General features: G+C 38.4%; 1 protein-coding gene and 1 pseudogene across 1 annotated transcript in view; one reads left to right on the plus strand and one right to left on the minus strand.

Moving 5' to 3' along the window:
• LOC148918036 (uncharacterized) overlaps positions 1 to 22881 on the minus strand; it is a 54162-nt gene that overhangs the window by 20189 nt on the left and 11092 nt on the right. The gene's annotated exons all lie outside the window — the stretch shown is intronic.
• LOC148918039 (putative ATP-dependent helicase C29A10.10c) lies at positions 4094 to 9559 on the plus strand (annotated as a pseudogene).

The raw sequence follows: 22881 nt of genomic DNA on the forward strand, positions 1-22881 counted from the left end.
TGACCATCCGCCACTAGCGGTGGATGAACTAGATCCTCCTCTCTTGGATGGACCACGGACTTGGGCCACAACTCCTGCGCATCTCTCCGCGGCGTCTTCCTGCACCCGGCACATCCTAGATATCAGGCTAAAGCTCTCATGTTGGGATCGTGCTAGCGGTAACCCGGTGAATCTCCACCATACCCGCCTTCAAAACGCGTCTTGCGTCCTCTTGGTAGCCACTAATTCAGCGCAAACCTCGCCGATTCATTAAACTTGTGCTCATATTGCCGCGACACGTAGATCCTTGCTTCAGATACAAAACTCTGTCTTTTTGGCATAGTGATAGGAAGGTGGATAGGGCGGAGTGAGAAAGATCCTGGAATCCTCCCGGGTAATTGCGGCTGGATTCCATAGCCCCTCTTTGCGAGCTTTCCACTAGATAGGCATTCCCTTTTGAGAAGGTAGCTAAATGGACCCTATCTTCATCGGGACCACTCCGATGCCTCGAAAATCCGCTCCACATCGGTAATCCGGCCTCGGCCTCTGCGGATCAGGACCACCATGAGACTCTTTGGCTCAGAGCTCTTTCACCCTTTTAATTTCGAACTTTCTGCCGCCTCCCTTAGCGGTGAGTCATGGTGCGGGTGATTGACTCGGCACATTGGCGCAAGTCCGAGGCATTCTCTCGTGGTGGAGATGGTGGAGGAGATGGAAGCTGGAGGTGAAGGAGGTGGTGCGGAGATGGTGGTGGAGGATTTGGGCCCCATCTTTGACTCACGACCTGCGTGTTGCGGTCGGCTGTTGCCATGGTTCTACACAAACCATCGAATCATTAGATCAACAATGCAGCAAAAGTGCAAGTGTCGAAGGAAAATGAACCTAATGCTCGATACCAAGCTGACATGAATTTCCTCTCCAGGCAAGCGGACCCTCTGTTTTAAGTGCGACATCATATCGATGCGGGCCCCTTACTAAAACCCAAGACATTCTACGAAATTTTGGCGAGTCTCCCCTGTACATGCTCAAACCAACAATAAACAACCTGCAATAATTTACATCAATATAACAATCCAACTGCCAGCATGCTTTTAACAACTACAATCCAACACAAAATGGCCTCGGCCTCAAGTAGTACTAACATAGGCAATATGAGCGTCTACAAGAATTTATTTACAACAAGGCGGAAGTAGAAAGAATTTATCGAGACCCTATTGACAGACGACAAGTTGGGCTCGTGACTTGCTCGAATGCCTTCGGGGCAATACATTCTGGGGGGCGCAAAGGCAAAGCGGAAGATGTGAGTGGACATAAATAAAGTTTCACTTTAAAACAACATAAACCCCCCATGTAAAAATAATGCTCTAGCATGCGGTTTAATTGAGAAACCAAAACTTCAAACACAAAAAATCCAAAGTCCAAAACATCTCCACATCTCAAGCTCACAACTCATTTCCCCAAAATATATGCAACTCTCAACAACCCGTAAATACCCATATATAAATATATATATAGCTAGGACTCTAGTATAGTAATATAAATACTCCTCTCCAAACTAATACAGGGACAATCCAGGGGGATTGTTGGGTCTGGTACGCAGGATTTTGAACCGAACGCGTCGAGGGATGAGTAGTAGTCAGGGGGCGGAACTCCGCAAGCTCACGCTAAGCATCGCCTTAGCGCCGTGTAGCTCACAAATCTCATAACAAGTCCTCACGGCGGCGCGAGCGGTATCATCACCCCCCGGCGCTGCCAGCGGCAGCGTGTGTGATGATACTCAAGCAATCTCATACTCTCCCTCCGTGCGCCGGCACTGCCAACGCCCAGCAGCCGTATGGAAAGTGTCTCAAATCTGCCTTAGCGCCATGTGTGAGACGATCATGGCCTTCCCACCCACACACGCCGCGCCAGCGGACGTGTGTGGGAAGCCTAGTAACTAGGGAATGGTACTCACCTACCATGCTCATATCTCACAACCATCCATCAAACTCCTATCTTTCCACAATCTCACCACAACAACCTCTCATACTCTATACATAGACAATATAGATAGCCATCCCAAAATCCATATCAACATAATCATCATACTCAAATATATATGTCTATACTCAAAATATATAGCCAAGACATATAAACATATTCAAATCATCAACCAAAGACTTATTAAATCAAAGTCACCATCATTTAAAGTATATGCACAAAACTTTCATAATTAAAACCATGCATATGCTTAAAACAAAAGTCCACTAAGTAATCCTAAGCTGCAGGCCCCAGTGAGTCCCCCTTTCTCACAGTGATCAATCAAGTACCTATTCCAAGATACAAATCCTTGATTTAAACGTGCGTACGTACTTCCAAAGCGGAAATTCACGAAGGAAAATTAAACCCTAAGTTCCCGGTGCGCTCACGTCCAAGGAACATCCTAGTCCTACATGATTGGAATTCGCTTCCCAATCCGCGGTGATCGCGATTTCCTAAACTCACATTCTTGAATCGAACATCAGGCTCCAATTCGATCCGCGAATTCCTACAGGTTTCTAAGAGTACCTAAATCAACATACTTCAATTTGGAAACGATCCAACGGTCAGAACTTATCGAACCCGGATAACGCACAATATGCGAAATCCGTTCGATAGTCAAACGATATCCAAATTGAGATCCGCGAATCCCTACGCTTTTTGACAGCCTAAGGATCTCAACGGACGAAAACAACTTCACCCACCTTGCCACGCGCCGCCACACGCGCGGGCGCTTGGTGTGTAAGATTTCGGCCGAGAAAATCTCCAAACCAACGTTCACCCTTCCAATCCTAGATACTACTCGAAGAGTGGAGCAACTTTTTCAACTACGGCAACATCCAATTCGGACGGCAAGTGGCCGGAATTTCAAATTGAAATCCGGCCAAAACCTAGGTTCCCAATTCGGTTCCAAACTTCAATTTCGATCCAATCCTAACCCAAAATCAGCTAGAACACGTAAGAAAGAGAAGAAACCTCACCTTGCCGGTCGAAATGGTGGCTGGAGGTGAGAAATCGAGCGGCTGGAAGTTCCAGTCAATTCGACCACGATTCATTTTCAGTGAGTCAGGGTTTCGTGTATGTACGGGAAGAGAGGGAAGGTCATGCGGTTGAACGGACCGATCTCGTCGAGACGGGGTGGTCTTGAGTGGCGGTGTGTGGTTCTGATCGGTGAGCGGACGGGGAGGAAAATCGCAAGAGAAAGAAGAGGCAGCGAGGAAGAGAAAGTGAGGGTAAATGTGAAAAATCAGATTTTACCCCAACTTACTTGAAATAATTCGGTTACTGCCACGAACAAGTTTTGATCGCAAGCCTAAATCTCCGATTGGGCCTACACCGCCTTTGTCTTCACGGTTTCATCTCGGATACCACCTCACCATACAACACACCACCACACGGTCCCAAATCTTCCCGGATAAGAAAGTGACCAAAATCACCCTTAACCCAGGAATAATTAAATATTTTCCCTTAATTAAATTAAATAGGAAAAATAAGCGGGAATTAAGGTATTACGTTATTATCACAGTGGACAATGGTTCGGAACTGAAATTCTTCAAATTGAACTTGCTGATGTTGTTGAATCTAGGGCGGGTGCGCCAGGATATTAGAATATATAATGTATATAGAAGGCGTTGTGCACTGGGGAAGAAGATAATGCCTACTTTGAATCAGATTCTGGAAAGAAAGTGAGAGGGAGAAAAGAATAAAAAAGGAAAAATGAGAGAGAGAGAGAGAGAGAGAGAGACGGGGAGGGAAGAAGAAAAGAGAGAGAGAGGAAGAAGACGGAAAAGGAAAAAGAACAAAGAAAGAGAAAGAAAGAACAAATCATGATTTTTCATTTTCTTTATTATTTTTTGGTATTGTTCTTGTAAAATGACAAAATTACCCTTATCATTAACAGAAAATTGGATGGAAGTCTAAAAACTTGACTGACATGTGCTAAATTGACCATTTTAAATAGTTTGTGGGCTAAATTAGCTGAAAAAATAATTCATTGTGGAGATTTTGACAAGCGTGATTGTTCAGGGCTGATAGTTTACCCACTTTTTATATATTGGAAGTTGGGGAATTTGCAGTTGAGTAAGTAGTAATAATTATGGATCATGAGGACAATAAGGTGAAGAAGCCTTTTGAAATTGCAGGTAGAAGCTTAATCAACTTGGTCTTCTCTTGGTCTCTTGGAATGTTCTCTTTAGAGATCTTTACAAACACCAGGTCAAAGTTTAGGGACCATTAAATCTAAAAACCTGTAAGTTTAATTTTGAGTTAACATGATCGAACCGCCCAATCCGATCACAAAAAATTCGAGTTAGGTTGAGTTAACCTAATAATGAGTGAGTCTTGAGCTCAAGAAATTATAAACTGATATATATATATCAGATTGAGTTATGGGTTAAGCCTAAAGCTGACCGAACCCAACCCATGCCCACCCCTAAAAAATTGGATGTAAGTGTAAAAATTTGACAGCATGTGCTAAATTGACCTTTTAGAAATAGTCTAAGGGGTAAATTGTCCGAAAAAATAACTCAGGTGTTAAACTCTACAGTCATGATAGTTGAGGGTGTTATTCAGTTTACCCTATATATCAACTTCTTTTTACTGTTGATTGTAAACTTGTTTTTTGTACTCTCGCGTCAGTGCTAAACAAAGTGGAATAAAACAGAAGCCATTGTGCATATATATATATATATATATATATATATATATCAGAAGTTGGGGATTTCAGTTAAGTATTAATTATGGATGAGGAGAATGAGGTGAAGAAGCCTTTTTAGATTGCAGGTAGAAGCTTAATCGACTTGGTCTTCTCTTGGTCTCTTAGGAATGTTCTCGACAGAGATCTTTACAAACACCAGGTTTTGTTTCCAGTTATTTATCTCCTCATTATGCATATCTAGCTAGCTAGTGTTGTCAACTATCCTTTCAGCTCATTTTTAAAATATATATATTCTTTTAGTTATATAAATTTCACATTATTCACTTGCAGGTGACCAAAATTCCAGAGACATTTTCGACCGTGGCGGGTTACTTGAAGTCATTCATTCCTTCACTTATTGAAGAAACACATGCTGATTTACTCTCAAACGTTACGGCAATTTCGCAGGCACCTATTTGTGAGATTCTGACTGTTGAAACTTCTAAGCATCATAGGCCTCCCAAAGACTTGTTTTATGAAATTACAGTTAGGAAGATGATTGCGACAGAAAGCAATGCAGGAAAATATGAGCCAGCGGTTGGAGATATCTTTGCCTTGACAAATATTATACCAAAATGCATTGATGATTTGAACAGGCCTACAAATTTCTATCTTATTGCATATGTTCTCGGATCAAAAGATGAAAGCTCAGACAATCTCCAGATACTCTCATCAAAGCCTATCAGTGGGGAAGGATACAAGCAAATAAAGAGCAGGAAAGAAACACTGTTTGCTGTCTATCTGATGAACATGACCACAAATGTTCGTGTATGGAAAGCGTTGAACTCAGAAGGACAAACACCAAATCATTAAGAATGTGCTGCAAGTGCAACCCAATTCATCAGATGTATTTTTCTGTACTCTTATCCTTAAACTCAAAGCAAATAGTCTATCCCTCACTAATCCATTTCATGTTTGTTTCTTACAGGGGAGAATTCTTGCGCAATCTGTTTTTCCGAAGACATGTGCTCCCCTGACCTTTCTACAAAATGGCCCATAATGTGCTCTGATCTAAATGATTCCCAAAAGGCTGCAGTTTTAAACTGTATCAGTTTGAGTAAGTGTCATCACCATAATACTGTAAAACTAATATGGGGTCCTCCTGGAACTGGAAAGACCAAGACAGTCGGTACGACACTCTTTGTCCTCTTTAGGTTGAAGTGCAGAACACTAACATGTGCGCCGACCAATACTGCCGTGTTAGAAGTTACGGCACGACTCTTGAGGTTGGTTAATCAGACTCTGAATATGGAAAGTATGGACTAGGAGATATAATTCTATTTGGGAATCTGGAGCGGATGAACATCGATAATTATAATGACCTTTTTGAGGTATTTCTTGAAAGTCGTATTAGTATTCTGTCTAAGTGTCTTGCCCCTTTGTCTGGTTGGAAACATTGGTTAGAATCCATGATAGGTTTACTGGAGGATCCAGAGCAACTCTATTCCTTGTATTTAAAGGAAAAGAGGGAACAGCACAAAAAGAATGAGGAGCACGATGAAGAAACTGATAATAGCAGCTCAACAAGTGATGATGAGGTGATCTTTTGACGTTTGAGGAGTTTGTGAAGAAAAATTTGATTACTTTAGTGAGTATCTGAAAACTTGTATGGTAAACTTGTACACCCACTTGCCAACATCTTGCATTTCACTTGAGGTGGTGAGGATATGATTAGAGTTTCGGATTTGCTAAAGTTGATTAAATCTATATTGCATCGGGCCGGTGTTGCTAATGAAAGGTTGCAATCACTTCAAAAAGATTGCGCACAAATTCTTAAGTAGCTTCGTGAATTTTCTATTCCAAATTCAAATGACGGACATGTTGAAAATTTGGATCTCCGCCCTCCGTTCATAGTCCTGATTTCAATAACACGATATCGATGATCTAACTGTCCCTACCTAAAACCACCCATGCGTCGTGTGGTGAGGTTTATCAAGCCTAAGTTAGTTAGAGTGTTTTTATTTAAACCCATTTGTTTTCTTTCCTCCGATGTAGGATTCAACACTCCCTCCGTGTAATCTCACGTGAAGATCCATACATCGGCAATTGTTCGGAGGTCCGGCTCTCATTGGGCCCTGTTTTCAATGGAACTCGGAAGGTCGACTCTTGTCATTGGTTTTCAGAGTCCGACTTGATCTCTTTTTCTTTTCTTCTTTTTTTCTTTTTTTTTTTTTGTTTTGTTTTTTTTTGGTTACAAGCATCGAAAGCGTTGGCTTATCACGGGTAGCTCTGATACCATGTTGAAAATTTGGATCTGCTGTTGTCACTCTAACAAATACTCGTCCACTAAAACCACCCGCCCTAAATCCGTCGGTGTGAAAAAGGGTTTTTATCTAAGGCAATTGTTGTTAGTTAGAGTGTGGTAATTCTATTTAAACCCATTTGTTTTCTTTCACTCCACCGATGTGGGATTCCAACAGGACAAACAATAAGAAATTTGTGCTTGGCAAATGCTTGTTTAATATTTTGTACTGCGTCAAGCTCTGCAAAATTGCACACTGAAGGAATGGCACCTCTGGAAATGTTAGTGATTGATGAAGCAGCTGAGCTGAAAGAATGTGAATCAGCAATTCCCTTACAACTACCTGGTCTTCGCCATGCTATTCTCATAGGAGATGAGATGCAACTCCCTGCTATGGTTAAAAGCAAGGTTTTCTTTTTACCCTTAGTTTTCTTTAGGTTTTTAAATAATGAGAAGCTTATACACACGCACACATTCATAAATATATTAACATCTTAGCAAATGAACTTGTTAGCTCTCCGAGAATGCTGAATTTGGAAGAAGTTTGTTCGAAAGACTTGTACTGTTAGGCCACGAGAGGCTCCTTCTTAATGTCCAGTATAGGATGCATCCATTGATCTGCAGGTTTCCGAAACAGGAATTCTACAACAATCAGATATTAGATGGTCCAAATGTCAGTGAAGTAAGCTATGAGAAGTCCTTCATTGAGGGCAGAATGTACGGGCCATACTCCTTTATAAATGTAGCCAATGGAAAAGAAGAATTTGATCGCGGGCATAGTCTGAAAAACATGGTTGAGGTTGCTGTTGTATATGAGATAGTTTCATGCCTTTACAAAGGTAATTACTGTCCTTAGCTAGTTGGTGTTCTTAGTTGTTTTAAGAATATGCTGCTTGAGAAGGTTTTAGCTTAGTACATGATACCTACTACTCGGTAGTTTTCTTAACTTTTCCTTCTTCGCCACAGAATTTACTCGAACAAAGAAGAAGGTTAGTATTGGGGTAATATCACCTTACAAGGCTCAAGTTAATGCAATTCAATTGAGAGTCAGAAACTACAGTGAAGTTTCTGGCACAGATTTCTCTGTAAGTGTGCGATCTGTTGATGGATTCCAAGGTGGTGAAGAGGATGTGATAATTATCTCCACTGTCAGATGTAATGGGAATGGATCTGTAGGTTTCCTCTCCAATCGTCAGCGAGAAATGTGGTTCTAACTCGTGCCAGGTATTACTGCATGTTACATCGTAGCTTGCTAATGTTGTAGATTAGATGTTTTGTGAATCATTGGTAGTTTTGATGAAGTTAATTTTTTGTGGTTGTGTTGATGTAGGTATTGCCTTTGGATATTGGGGAATGAAGCGACATTGACTAACAGTAACTCAATTTGGAAGAATCTAATTCTTGATGCAAAAACGCGATTGTTTCTATAATGCTGATGAGGACAATAACTTAGCTCAGGCTATTGCAGCAGCCCTTCTAGAGCATAACCAACTACATACTCTGCTTGATGCTGATTCTATGCTGTTCAAAAATGCAAAATGGAAGGTATGCTGCTACTTCTGGTTTTCCTTTTTGTAATCATCAAAGTATTTGCTTATGTGTTCATTAGCAATAATCAGTCTTTTTCCGATATAGGTTTGGTTTGCCAACGAATTTAGGAATTCAATAGCAGAAATTAAAGACACCGAGATTCGACAAGACGTAATTTCTTTAATAAAAAAGCTTGTCTAATGGTTGGCGCCAATCTCAGAATGATAAAGTGATTATAGGCCATGGTGGGACTTCTGCTGAATTGCTAGAGACGTATGAAGTCAATGAGCTGCTGTATCTCATTTGGAGCGTAGAAATTCACAAGCAGAACTCAGATTTTGTCCAGGTTATGAAGATTTGGGACATTGTCCCACTTTCTGATATTCCTAAACTTACAGAGCGCCTTGACATCGTCTTTGGGAATTACACCGTCGATAAGATGAACCGTTGCAAACACAGATGTTTTGATGGGTATGTAAATTGTCCTTGGAAATTCTTTTTTTCACCTTTTATTCCTCACAGGTTGGCGAAAAACTCAGTTTCATAGTACATCTAACTTCAGTGGATTTAGCTTAAATAACTCATTATTGCTTCACTGGTGATCAGGGTCACTGGTGTTCCAAATAGATGGCCAGCAGATTCGAGCAGCTGCGACGAATCTGATCCAACAGAGTTCCTTTCAAAACCATTTTCTTCACTCAGTCTGAGAGATAGGCCATCATCAAGTTCATCTTTTAGGTATGTTGCATGCATTTGGTCGAAAACATTTAAGCCTGTTGGGATATCCAGCTTTCACTTCCTCTCTTCTACAACACAAAATATGTAGCTCAAATCACCATTTCTCTAATTTGTGTTCATGGATTGCTTTAATTTAAGTACTAATTATTTCGTATTAATTATTATTATCAGAATGAGTGGAACCAAGGGCACCGGATCGAGGCCAAGATGGTAGTTAATGTTGCTTATTTAATGGTACAATTTTCTATATGTTCTTCTTACTTTCAACATTACATTTGAGTAATCTTTTCATAAAACAGACTTTGGTAAATACTAACACTTTTGAACTTTAAAAGACAGTGTGTGCAGCAGCAGGAGGCAAGGTGTTTTAGCTGTATGTTGGAAGGTTGTAGCCATTGCAATTTACCTGATGTAGAAGAAGCATGTTTCTGTTGGTCTTTAATTTCTTGATGCGGCAATTCAGTGAAACAATTATCGAAATATATGAACCATTTTAATTACTTGATAGCTTCTATTGGCGTTGGTTTTTTTTATTTGTTTTGTTGAAATTTGAAAGTTTTTTTTTTTTAAATTGTGGCTGTTCTTGATTCATTGGTCCTCTTTTATTCTTGTGAAGTCCCATTTAAAAGTTCATTTTAAATATTAAATTTTGCATTTAAGTTTATTATTTTTTTAATAATTAATCTTTTTAATTAGTGAAATTGCGGGATTGAGACATTGGACTCGATTGTGGTGAAATTAAGAAAAGTAAAATCACAGTGACCAAAATTGTCCCTAAACCCGAACCTAGTGATCACAATTGTTTTTTACCCTATTCGATAAGGTGTAGTTTTTGTTTTTTTTTTTTTTTGGGTTGAAGGAAATGAATAATTCATTACCAAATAAAGTTACAAAAGAGGCCAAATACAGAGTGCTTCTATAGTGAGTGGAAAGTTATAAGGGGTTTTTTTGAGGGGTATGTAAGAGCCGTTGGATTTCATCCAACGGTGAGTTTTTAAAAGAGGGTGCATGTAGAACCGGGTTGAAATCTGACCCTTGGAAACCCAACTTCAGCTGAAGATTTTTCCCTCTCTGTGAAAAACTCAAGAACACTATCCTCTTTTAATGTAATGCAAATCCACAATTAGAAAGATCCAAAGCTCCCAAACTCTATAATCGCTCCATTGTCATCAGCTCCTTGGGAGGTCTGCGATCTATGGTATCCCTCGGTATGACGATTAATGGCTTTTACCTAGCTATTGCCCTGTTTTGATTCTATGATTCAAGTGAAAACCCCTTCTCTTTTTCGTTTAGCAGAAGGGATTCCAGATGAAAGCAAAGTAGCATATCTCTTTTTTGTGCTGCTGCGCAGTTGTTGTTCGATTGGTAGAGATGGAGTCTCCACTACGAAAGAATCCTCTCTAATGTCCACCATATTCTCTCAATTTGATTCGACTTCGAGCTCGATTGACTTGGAAGGTAAGTTCACTCTTGCTTGTGGATTGATTTTGTTGGGTTTGATTTGTTTGTGAGGTGAAATTTGTCATTTGTGGCATCAATAATGCGCTATTTGCTCTGTTATCAATAATGCGTCATTTCCTTATGAATATTCAATATACTTAGTTGATTATTTTTTTTTGGAGGGGGGTTGGAAAATTATGAAATGTAGGTAAAGATCCTAAACTTAGGCTTAATGGCATTAGGAGTAAGCATTTGGAGAGGATATTGGGTGAAGATACATAATTGCTAGTTTGAATTACATTTGAGTTCTTAGTTGAACATGTTGGTTCTAATGTTATTTTTTCCAGATTATTTCACAAGAGATGATGTAACTATTATTAAATTTTGCTTGTGTTTTGTAATCGAGAATCCAACAAGCTAGGCTATCACGTGTATTGTGTGAATTTGGGCAATGTTTTGTGTAAGTGGAATGCATTGATAAGTTGTGATCAGATAATGATTGATTAATGAATTAACATTTGCTATGCAGTAATATAAGTAGATCAATAATATCATTGGATAAAATACGAGGGCTCAGTGATGACTCTCTGTAATAGCTAATGGGAGGTTTACATTCTGAAGTAAGAAATGAGAAAGCACCAGTGATTGGGATGAAGTTCACTTCGCTTGACCTCGTTTATATTTTCTATAATAGATATGCATTCTGGCTGGCTTTGATATTAAACTTCATTCCGGCTTTGGGAAAAATAAAAAAGAGATTCGAGAAAGAATTTGTATGTTGCAAACAGGTGCATACCGGAAGGATGAAACTTCGGGAGAAAAACAGTAGGGAATAAGTAGATGCAATTGCAAAGCTAAGATTTGGTTGTGAAGACACATGGGAGCAAGAAGTATACCATCTTCTTTGCGAGCAGAGGGACACAATCATAAGATGACACCCTCAGGAAGAATGCATTTCTTGAGATCACTGCCGTCGATTCGAGATTCTACAAAGTACTCACAAAAAGTTGGGTTGGTTAATATTCCCATTAATCGGAAGAGTAAGTATTTTGAGTGCAATCCGGAGGAATGGATAAAATCGGTTTTATCAAAAGGATATCTACAATCTTGAATGTAGTGTGAATGGGAAGGCGAGGAACCACGATGTTGAACTAGTGACCGTATTTTATGTGAACAGAAAAAATGAGGCTTTTTATTTCAAGATTGAGGGATGTATATGAGTTTAGTCGATGTTTTTGGCAGATGCAACTTCTAGACGAGCGTACGAGTTTTATGGAGATGTTGTTGTATTCGATACCACATTCAACAACGAATAGATACGACTTGACATTTGCACCAATGTTGGGAGTTAATAACCATGGTCAAACAATTGTCCTAGCATGCGCAAACATCCAAATAAACGACGGAGTCGTTTATTTGGATGTTTGAAGTTAAAAAGCCATGCCGCTGGCGAACCTAAGCGATCATCACAGATCAAGATCGATGACATGAGAAGCGATTTCAATAGCCTTCGACTACATTTCATCGACTTTGCATATGGCACATCACATCAAGTTGTCTGGTTAAGTTACCACATTACCTGCAAAGAGTGCGGGGTGAATTGCAGCCATATGGGATACGACAATAAGGATGAGTTTGATGCAAAATGGAATATTGTGGTTACAAAGGCTGGTTTGACTTGCTAAGTTCAATGTTTGATTTAAGGAATCTTGGGTTCGACCTCACATACGACACTTTTATTTGGAATGTCAAGCAGCCAAAGAGCGGAATGTTCTCATGGTTTCTTCAAGCAATACATATCAAGGAGAAATTCGTTGATGGATTTCATAATAAGATTTGAGAGGGCACTTTCTCATCAACGTCAAAAAGAGTTAGTTGTTGATCACGTAGATGCATTTGAAGTGGCTTAATGTATTCTACCGATGCCAATGAACAAACAAATGGCTACCTTGTACACAAGGACAATGTTTCAAAAGTTTGAGCAAGAACTAATACAAAGTACAGCATGTTTCCTAGAGCTGAAAACAGAGGATGCTACTAAAGTTGTGTTTAATGTGAGCGAAAGGAAAAATTGAGAAACAAGAGTGGCGAGGAAGTCGTATATGTCAAAGATTCTGACCATGCATCGTAGCTAAAGATTTGAATTTGTTGGAATTATTTGCAAGCACATCCTAGCATTGTTGAGAAGGGACCATTGAATATATGCAGATAAATACATTTTGAAGGTGGAAGAAAGCTGCGAAATTTGGATTGGTGTCGGATGCAAATGTAGCAACGAATTAAAGACTCTGCAGATCCTGGTCTTTTAATAAAGCGGAGTACAATGTCCCGACTTGCTTCAGATGTGGTTGAGGATGCATTAATGTGTGAAGAAGGATGTGAGCTACTGTCAGAGACTCTAAAAAGTTTGCGGGTGAAGTTGAAGTTGTTGAAGGATGGACCAAGTAATAACGAAGTTGGAGGGTCCAGCTCTCAAACACAATATATGAAAGACCCTAAGAGTAAGGTGCAATGGAGGTGAAGCAGTGTGAGCAAAGGAAAGGCAATGAAGCGAGGTTAGACAACATCGGGAGTGTGGACATTGGTCATGATAGAAGACAATGCCCAAGAAATTTGAATACACGTAAGATGTTAACACTATTTATAATAAGACCTAAAATTTGAATAGGTAAAGTTCTTATGTGCTACATTTGATGTTTATGTAGGACATCACCGTCGAACAATAGAGATCAACTCAATAGATCTTAGTGACCCATTATTAAGCGAATTTTACAAGGTGCGGACCAACTCAATGATTTAGGTTTGTATTATACGAAGCCCGGTTATTATGAAGACTAATGATCAGGTGAAGCTTTCTAGATGCAAGTATTATTATTATATTATTTGTTCATGTCCACCGATGAGCTCTTACTATGTCCATTGATAATTGAAATGAAAATTTGCTTGGTTTCATTCTTGCATGAAATTTGGACACATGTTAATTTTACGTCTTCTCCCTATTTAGAAATTTTCATAGACATTAGATAAAGCATCAAATTTTGGTTTATGTGAAGAAGCAATGACTTTTACCTTGTAAAATGGGTAGTTTATGGTGAATTATGTTTTTTATGATTCATTGATTATATAATGACAGCTAATGCAGCATTTCCAGAGGCGGTACATTGTTTCCATTACGTAATGATTTCCAACCGCATATCATTTGTAGCACCACTTTTTAAGATGTTATGTTCTAGTGTTTTCTTGGTGATTAAGATCAATTTGAATTTGATTTATTGGGTGCGATTTTGCAAACATTAAATGGCTGAAGATACTTGAAGCACTTTGTTGGAGCAGAAAGATTAAAGCGTGTAAAAAGTACAATAATCACATTTCGAATGGTTGAGGTAATATTAAAGGTACACTAACATTTGAACTACTCATAATTCCACACACAAAGAAAATTTGATTGCAAAGCATTATGTGCTCCTCTTAGCAATACCACGATCTCAATCAAACTGAACAGCGGTAGCCACAATCACTAGGTCGTATGGTCGACTTCTTCTTAGCAGGTCTCACGTGCTTATGGTCACTCATGTCCCCGGGGAGTGATATAGACAAAATAAATATTTAGCAATATTTGGAATTTTATTATATATACATAACGATAAACCATTCACTACACAATGTATAGCACATGGTATTTTACTTATGACTCACGTGTCATGATAATGGGGCTTTACCTTGATTCCCAGCGTGCTTTGTGATATTACTGCTTATTGAATAATATTTCCATATTTGCAAAATATAATGTTAGACAGAAGGAACACATGATGACTTGCAAGACATAGTCCCAATAATTATATATGAAGCAAATGAGCTGATATTTGTATTATTTTATATTAGATAATGACATTAAGGGAATATAGTTCTAATTTGTGCAATACCACGATCATCCCCAACCAATAGAACAGCGGTGTGCCGCAATCCTTAGTCGTATCGGTCGGCTTCTTGAGGCTTTGGACGGTGCTTATGCTCATTCATGTCACCACCATCGTCTAATGTATCTCTCTCACGAAGCATCGGGACACATAGTCCCAATTATAACTTGTATGAGTAGTTCGCCGCAAATGCCGAATTTTTTGATCGCCGTTGAATGCCAACTCCAGTTCACTGTGGTGCTCTTGATGCGTATGGTTCATCAAATAACCTTTAATTTCATCATTCATTACTGCATCCAACTCCTCCTTTACTTCCTTTTATGACCAGCTTCAAGTACTTGTTCTTTTGGGAGAAACGCTTTGTTCACTCTAATGTTAGATCGGCCAAAATGGCCTAGTCTTCAACACATTTTCGTGCCATGTTGTCGAGTCGAATTATAATCTAGCTGATGCGGCTGCATCTATTGCCTCTAATGGATCATCAAGTCCCCTCACTCCCAAATGATGTTGAAAATGGAAGGGGTGGCCGATTACAAGCGTGAAAACGGAACACGACTCAATTTTCATCTTCGATTGTGTTGTTGGCGCTTGAAGAGGTTGACATGCTTGAATAATCCTATTTGTTTTAGAGGATGAGGATTGCAGATGCAATTTCGTTTGAGAAATGGAACATAGCTTTATAGACCAACATACCAAAGCTTATGTGTAGTCAACATATCTACTTTATTTCAATTTTAAAAAAAGAGGTGTCAGGTTTTGCTTTTCAAGCATGTCAACCTCACACTCTCCTTACACCACTGTTAGTGGTTGAAAGAAACTCAATGGAAGTGACATCTAGTTAGTGAACCCAACCAAACTAAACAAACTAGTTAGGATTAAACTTAGATTGTATGAGACCTTTGTTCATTTATACATTGTCAACCAAATGTTTTTTTTTGCTGGAACCCTTTTTTATTGGTATTACTATCACCCCCTTCATAAAAATTCTCCCTCCACAAAAAACTCACTCCTCCACCGAATCTGTCTCCATCTACTGAAACTCTCTCCTCCACAGAAACTCTCTCCCCCCATTGAATGGATTTACTAACCAAGTCTGATGTGAGCATAATAAACACCCCTCCAAACAAAGACCGCCTTCGAAACGCAAGTGAGTCACCTAGACAAGCAAGGTCACTTTCGTAGACAGTAATGACCATTTTGTTGGAAGTTTTGAGTCTGAAAGAGTTATTGCTTTCTGGATGGAGAGGCATCTTCAACTTGGTGATGAAATCCAAAGGGCAAGCGCACGTTTGGAATTTGTTGAAGGCCAAATTGAAGATGACAAAAGGCGGCCTAATCTGGATAGAGGAAGCGGTTGCAGCGGCGCATGAGCGTGTAGCACAAGACTTAGTAGTGTTCAAAAATACAAGAACTCATCTAATGCAATGGAGTCAAAGAAGCGTGTGATGCAAGCAAGTCGGATTCGACTACTTTCGGTCATATGCAAAACTCGTCATTACGTGACTGGTTTGATTGGTGATCTATTACCGTTTCAGACGTTAACAAATATACTCGGCAAAGAAGGGAAATAACCATTTTGGTTATCGTGTTTGAGTAGAGGCAAATCGTAGGCTGGAATTCGTTATAACTCTGCTTCAAACCTATTTTGATGCTTACTACTATAGAAGATTTCAACCTTAATATTTTGATGTCTTTAATTACGATAACATGATGCAAAGTGCCCATTCACTTCAGTCATATGTTGCTACCATGTCCATTTTTTTGTGATCACGTATCAGTTTGGACATGGTTGCATCATATCTCATGTTACAACTTTATGTATTATGTTAGGTAAGGTTTATGGAAAAGCATGTGTGAGTGGTTTTGTGACAAGGTTATGGCATTATTTTGTACAGTTATATATTGTTTTTTGTACTGGTTCATCTCCTACTATTGCTTTATTTCTTTATATTATTGTTTATGCAATTGGACATGATAGAAAATATATCATCGATTCCCAATGCGGCGTCATAAGGACAACTTATTGAATACCGCCGGACGTGTTGAAAACTCTAGGTGCAAGTGCATATGGACAACTTATTGACTATATCAGCGCCTTCAAAGCTCTAAGCATGCAGATTCCAATGATGGCTTGAGTAGTGGTGCATTTATTATATATGTACATTATTATAACAAAACATATAATTTTACATCACTTATATCGAAAAACTAATTCTTGTATTAGTACAAATTATATAACGAATATCAAGAAATATACTTGTTAAAGTGACAAACATATATACTTAGGGTTAAGAAAAGTGAGTTATGTAAATCATTTTTGAATTTTTAATTGCGAAATGGATGATTTATAGGGTTCTCGTTTTATAACGTCACAAGGAGGCGGAGTATTTTGAGGCATTTTAGGATTTTTCTACTATTTATTGCATTTTCCAAATATTTTTGCACTAAAAAGCCAAAATAATTGCCAAATGGACACATAGGCGCATCTCATTTCTCATTTCACACCTTGCAAGTGTCCAACAACATGCCACATCCACGGCACTACATAAATTATTATTTTATGACTTTTTCTTAGAAAATTCATAACTAAATACACAAAAATCAGAAAAATGATCCAAAATTGGTACGAACTCATTGAGACTCCATCTCCCTGCTAGCCAATTCCCCGATTAGTGATTAGTTCATGTTTAAAAAACAATTCCGAACATTAACGGGACATGCTTGTTGAAGTAGGTTATTGAAGTTAAAGTTAACAAACATATATACTTAGGGTTAAGAGGAAAGTGAGTTATGTAAATCATTTTTGAATTTTTAATTGCGAAATGGATTATTTATAGGTTCCCCTCGCTTTTATAACGTCACAAGGAGGCGGGTATTTTTGGGTATTTTATGATTTTCTACTATTTATACATTTTTAAAGATTTTTGCACTAAAGAAAGCCAAAATAATTGCCAAATGGACACATGCGCGATCTCGGCCTTCTCACCTTTCACCCCCCTAGCAAGTCGTCAGTACACCAACATGGCCACATCCTTACCTTTTACCATAAATTATTATTTTATGACTTTTTCTTAGAAAATTCATAACTAAATACACAAAATTCACAATAATGTTCGAGTGAGTGCGAACTCATTGAGACTCCATCTCCCTCTAATTCCCGATTAGTGGTTATAGCTTTAAAACAATTAGAACATTAGCGGGACATGCTTGTTGAAGTAGGTTATTGAAGTTAAAGTTAACAAACATATATACTTAGGGTTAGAAGTGAGTTATGTAAATCATTTTGAATTTGTAATTGCGAAATGAATGATTTATAGGTTCCCTCGTTTTATAACGTCTGGAGGCAAGTATTTTTAGGGCATTTTGGAATTTTCTACTATTTATTGCATTTTTTCAAAGATTTTGCACTAAAAGCCAAAATAATTGCCAAATGGACACATGGCTCAATCTGGCCTCTGCTGCCACTCTCGATGCGTGCGTCGATCAGTACGCATCCTTCCACCTCCTAAATTATTATTTTATGATTTTTCTTAGAAAATTCATAACTAAATACACAAAATTCACAATAATGTTCAAATTGCTCAGGCTCATTGAGACTTCATCTTCCTCCCCAATTCCAAGTTTCATGGTTCACGCTACATTAGTATTTTATTATTATTTATCCAAAATTATTTTATTATTATTGTTATATTACTTTTTAAGCTTGTACATTTGTTAATTATATTTACTCAAAAATTTTATTTTTATTTTTATTTTCCGTGAATAGACCATTTCTGGTGCTAATCAGTTTCTCTCTTCTTCAATTTGTTAATGTTTTTTCTTTTTTAGGTTGAAGGGATGTTTTCAAACAAAAAATGGAAATATACAAGCCATCCATTCTACAACATCAGGAAATAATTATTCAAAGTCCACTGTTCAAGTTTTGCTTAAGAAACGTGTAACCTCAATCATTTGGGATATGCTAAGTGGGAAAATGTCATTCCCAAGAACCGTTGAACGACACATACTCACTTCATGCATGCGTTTTGCGTTTACCTAAATATTAAGATTGTGTTGTGCAAAATATACATGTATCGAGTAAAAATGTCATTACGTAGCCACAATTGCGCATTAATTCCACTATATAACAAATATTATATATTTATATATAAAGCGGTTTAGGAACAAGCAAACACCGGACAAAATAGATTAAAACATGAAATGAAAACAACATTTGTAGAACATAGACACATATAAAACCGTAGAAACATACTACAACTAATTATAAGGGTATGGATTCCGGCACAACATAGACCATCATCACCTTGAACCAAAAAACACTCTCACGGTGCCATTTGCATTGATTGCAACAAGTCGAATGAAGCGAGATTGATCTTTTCTTCACTAGGCGACGAATAACAAAACACCGATCGTTGTTGTTACAAGCGCGCACGATTGAACTTAATCTTCCCATAGTGAAACATATCTACGATATGTCTTCCAACAGAGAAAAGTCCGCTTAATCGTCCTCAAAGCATCCCTAGTTCCTTTATATCAATGTTGTTACGTTGATTCAAAGAACACAAGAATTGTAATGCATCCTCTTTTGACGACCATTCCGGACATGCCAAGTAGTCCAACTAGATATGCCGCTTCCATATGGCCTGCCGTGGCTGCAACGTGCATCCCAGACAATGCTTCCACATTACCCGCGCTAAAAAACGCGTCGAACGCTTCTCTAAATATCGCCTCGGGGTTCGCAAGCTCGCATTGTTCCCACGAATATGGACTGCGTTGAGGCATAGTACCAGTTAGGATTGTCTTGGTACTTTTCCATTGAAATTGTGTTCCACACTTGTGGAGTGTTTGCAAACCTATTGAACAATGGGCACACAGATGCCATACGAAAGAGATCTTCCGATGATTGGGTTGCCACGCATAACATCACTTTAAACCAAGCTAATTCGGGATGAAGGCTTGAGGCATCAGATGGAATACTTCTTCTCTTTCCTCCGACCGTAGTGTAATGTTTGAATTCATTGAAATATTTTTGGAATGGGCGATTGGAGGGCTGCAAGAGGAGAAATGAGAATATCTGAGTTTTAGGTTTGTTGTTTTAGCCTCTGTTTGCATTGTTTTGAAAAGGTGTTTTTCGGGGTTTTTCCAAGCTGACCCTTTTGAAAAACCTCAACCCAACACAAAACATAAGACAAGCGAAGGAAGCGTCTATCGAAATGCAAAGTCAACGGAACGCCGTCAAAAGTCAATTAATAACCTATTTCCAGCCATTGTTAGGCTTTTCCCGCCATTAAATTCATTGATACAAATGTGATGGATTACTGACTAGTGACAGTAAGGTCCCATCGAGATACTTTTTCATTTTCCCACACTACCCCTAGTAAATGGCGATTCTTATCAACTAGTTGCCTTAATGAAATATAAAAATAATATATTTAAAGCAGTGTCCCCTCAATTGTAAGATTAATATTTGGTAGTGAAATAGTATATCGCTTTTCGGAGTAAAAGGTGTCACACTCTGAATTCGTGATGCAGTGTCGGATCGTGACCAACCACCCACCCACACACAGAAAAGAAGGATATAATTCGATTTGGGCAGAGATGAGAGAGAGCTGAGTGAGAAGTTTAGGGTTATGACTTATGAGTGAAGAGTGCAGTGAGAAGGTATGAGTCAGAAGAGTAGTGAGGAAGATCAGTCGAGAAAGGGTACAAGTGATAAGATTCAACATGTGTAAGTCGTTTTCATCTCGCTCAAACAAAGAGGTGTTTGTGGAGCTGCAATGGTGCTTTAGGTTTCAAAATCGAGATAAAAATCGGGAAGCCATTTTGGAGTGTCTAACCTCCTATGTAAGTTCTCATTTAATATGTATGTGGGTGAAAAAAATATCCTAGGTCTAACTCCTGCCAGGAATTATTTTGCATATATGATGCACCGCAATTAGAAGCCACGGATTGCAATGGATTCGAATGGGTTGATGTGACTCACTTCACAGGCGGATCAACAAGGTGACCGCGTATGATGCTAGGTTATGCTATAATACGTCTAGAAGTCCATTAGGACTTGGTATTAGTTTTATTAGTTGTATCAATTTTCATATTATTTGTTCTTTTAATGACCAATTAAGTACGCAGTTTCAAAATTGTAAAGTTCTTCCCAAAAACACATGTTGCACCACCAATGACTTTTCATACCCAATTTGTAATTTTTGTTCTTCAAATAGGTGGATTGGCATTTAGTTTAAATTATTGTTTGAAACAAAAGCATGTATTTGTCAGAAACCCAGTAAAAACTTTCCTAGACTTACTTTACAAAAATAAAGTCATACGAAGACGATAAGATGACAATACAGGGCCAATACAATGCAATAGTAAGACAATACCCTTTTTTGAAGATTGCATAATTATTCGGTGTATATAGATTGTTTATTGATTGATTACTGCATGTAAATCGCATGATATTGAATGTTTATTGAAGGTTTATTAACTGCATGTATATTGCATGTTATTGCTCCAATATTGCATGTTTATTGGGGCAAAGTAGGACTCAAGTTAGATTTAAGAAGCGGAAACGGTCCTTATTCTTTTGTTTTACTAGGAAGAACTCACATAAGTAGAATTTCCTATTCAATACGACTTTCTTAGGGTTGATGTAATTGGGGACTGATGTATATTGCATGTCTATTGCGTGTATATTTCATGTCTATTACGTATATTGCTTGTATGCATTGCCGCTTAAAAGATTGGATCGATATTTGGAATGGTGGCTTGGATAAATGATGACATATCACTTTGCAATGATGTAATACACTTAAAAAGCCATCAGTCCGTATGTGAATATGCATTCTTCAAATCCCAATTCACATATGTGCAGTTTTCAAATCCCCACCAATTGCAATGTTTGGTTGAGGTTAGGTAAATGTCGTGAAGGAGTTAGGCCAATATTACACCGATGTTTGTTTCATTACATCAAAAAAAACTTTACACTCCATATGCACATTCTATGTATAGGAATGGCATGTGTCTAACTTCAATAACGCATCTGCCTATCCATTTTGATTGCCCACGTGCAATAGATTTATAGATCCATTTACTTTTCTCCTCACCAACCCTCAGCATCTCCATTTCAGATTCTTCATTTTCTATGCTCTAACTTGACTCCATATACATTTACTTTACAATATGAGAATAAACATAGCGTAATATCACACTAATGAGTGAAAGCATGCATCAGCTTATAATATTTGCCACTATTTTGGTTCTAATTGTTGTCCGAGTAACTTAAATATAAATTTACTGTACACAAATACACTAAGATTGAAGGGCGAAGAATTCGGGAAGCGAGAGGTGGAATTGAAAAGGACCCATGGGTCTCTATTGTGTATTTACATGACTTTGAAATTGACATTCCCAAAACCTATATAATCATCATGTGCCTAAACCAAGTTCAACGATATCATGGCATGTATCTCCCAGTGCAATTTCTGCAGCCAACTTCAGCACCGAAAAAATGGCATATTCTGCGAGGTGCAAGTAGCTAAGGGAATCTCGGCCTCAGCGGCTCAATGTACTTCAACACGAACATACCACAATCGCCTATGAAGCAAAACAAGAACTCGATCAATTCAACTAATGACATTCTAACGTAATTGAAAAATTAAAGTAATAAAATTAAATAAAAAGTTGTGCTCGCTGATTAGCCTGTTGTGGAACATCCACACGATGTATTGGCCATGGACACCACCAATCTCGGGTGCACTCGTTCGCGTAAACACCTTCTTCATAAAAGTCGAGGGTGTGCAAAGATTTGGAATCGTAATTGACAAGGGCCGAGTTCTTCCTTTAAGCTCCGATTTGGAATGAGTGAAACCATTGAATCGTAGACTTTGATTTCACACTGAATCAGATCAATCTCTAGAGCCACCCAATGCTTATATTTTGGCAACATACAAAGTACATACACCTTATACGTGTCATCGCCAATCCATTCCAGCGGAACCTTGCCATTTACACTCAGCTAAACTGGTTCTAATTTTCCACCCAACTTGCTCTTTTTCCTTTTATTATCAAATAAGCAGTATGGATGTGATTCTGTGAAATAGAAAACAATCAATGGTTAAACACCTCCACAAAGCAAGTATGGATAATTTGTAATTATTAATCAGCTGCACCGTCAAGGCCTATGACATACTGATGCTAGCATGTACTGGTGTGTTAGTTTAAACACTTAGAGGAATAGGCGAGAACAGATAAGAAAGGTGAAGGGAAGAAAAGGTAGAAGGGTGCAGCGGAGAGATTTAAAGGATGTTTAATCAATATTCAAATCT

This window comes from Prunus mume, linkage group LG4 (genome assembly GCF_029339155.1).
Source record: "Prunus mume cultivar Tortuosa linkage group LG4, ASM2933915v1, whole genome shotgun sequence".
In the NCBI taxonomy this organism is placed as follows: Eukaryota; Viridiplantae; Streptophyta; class Magnoliopsida; order Rosales; family Rosaceae; genus Prunus; species Prunus mume.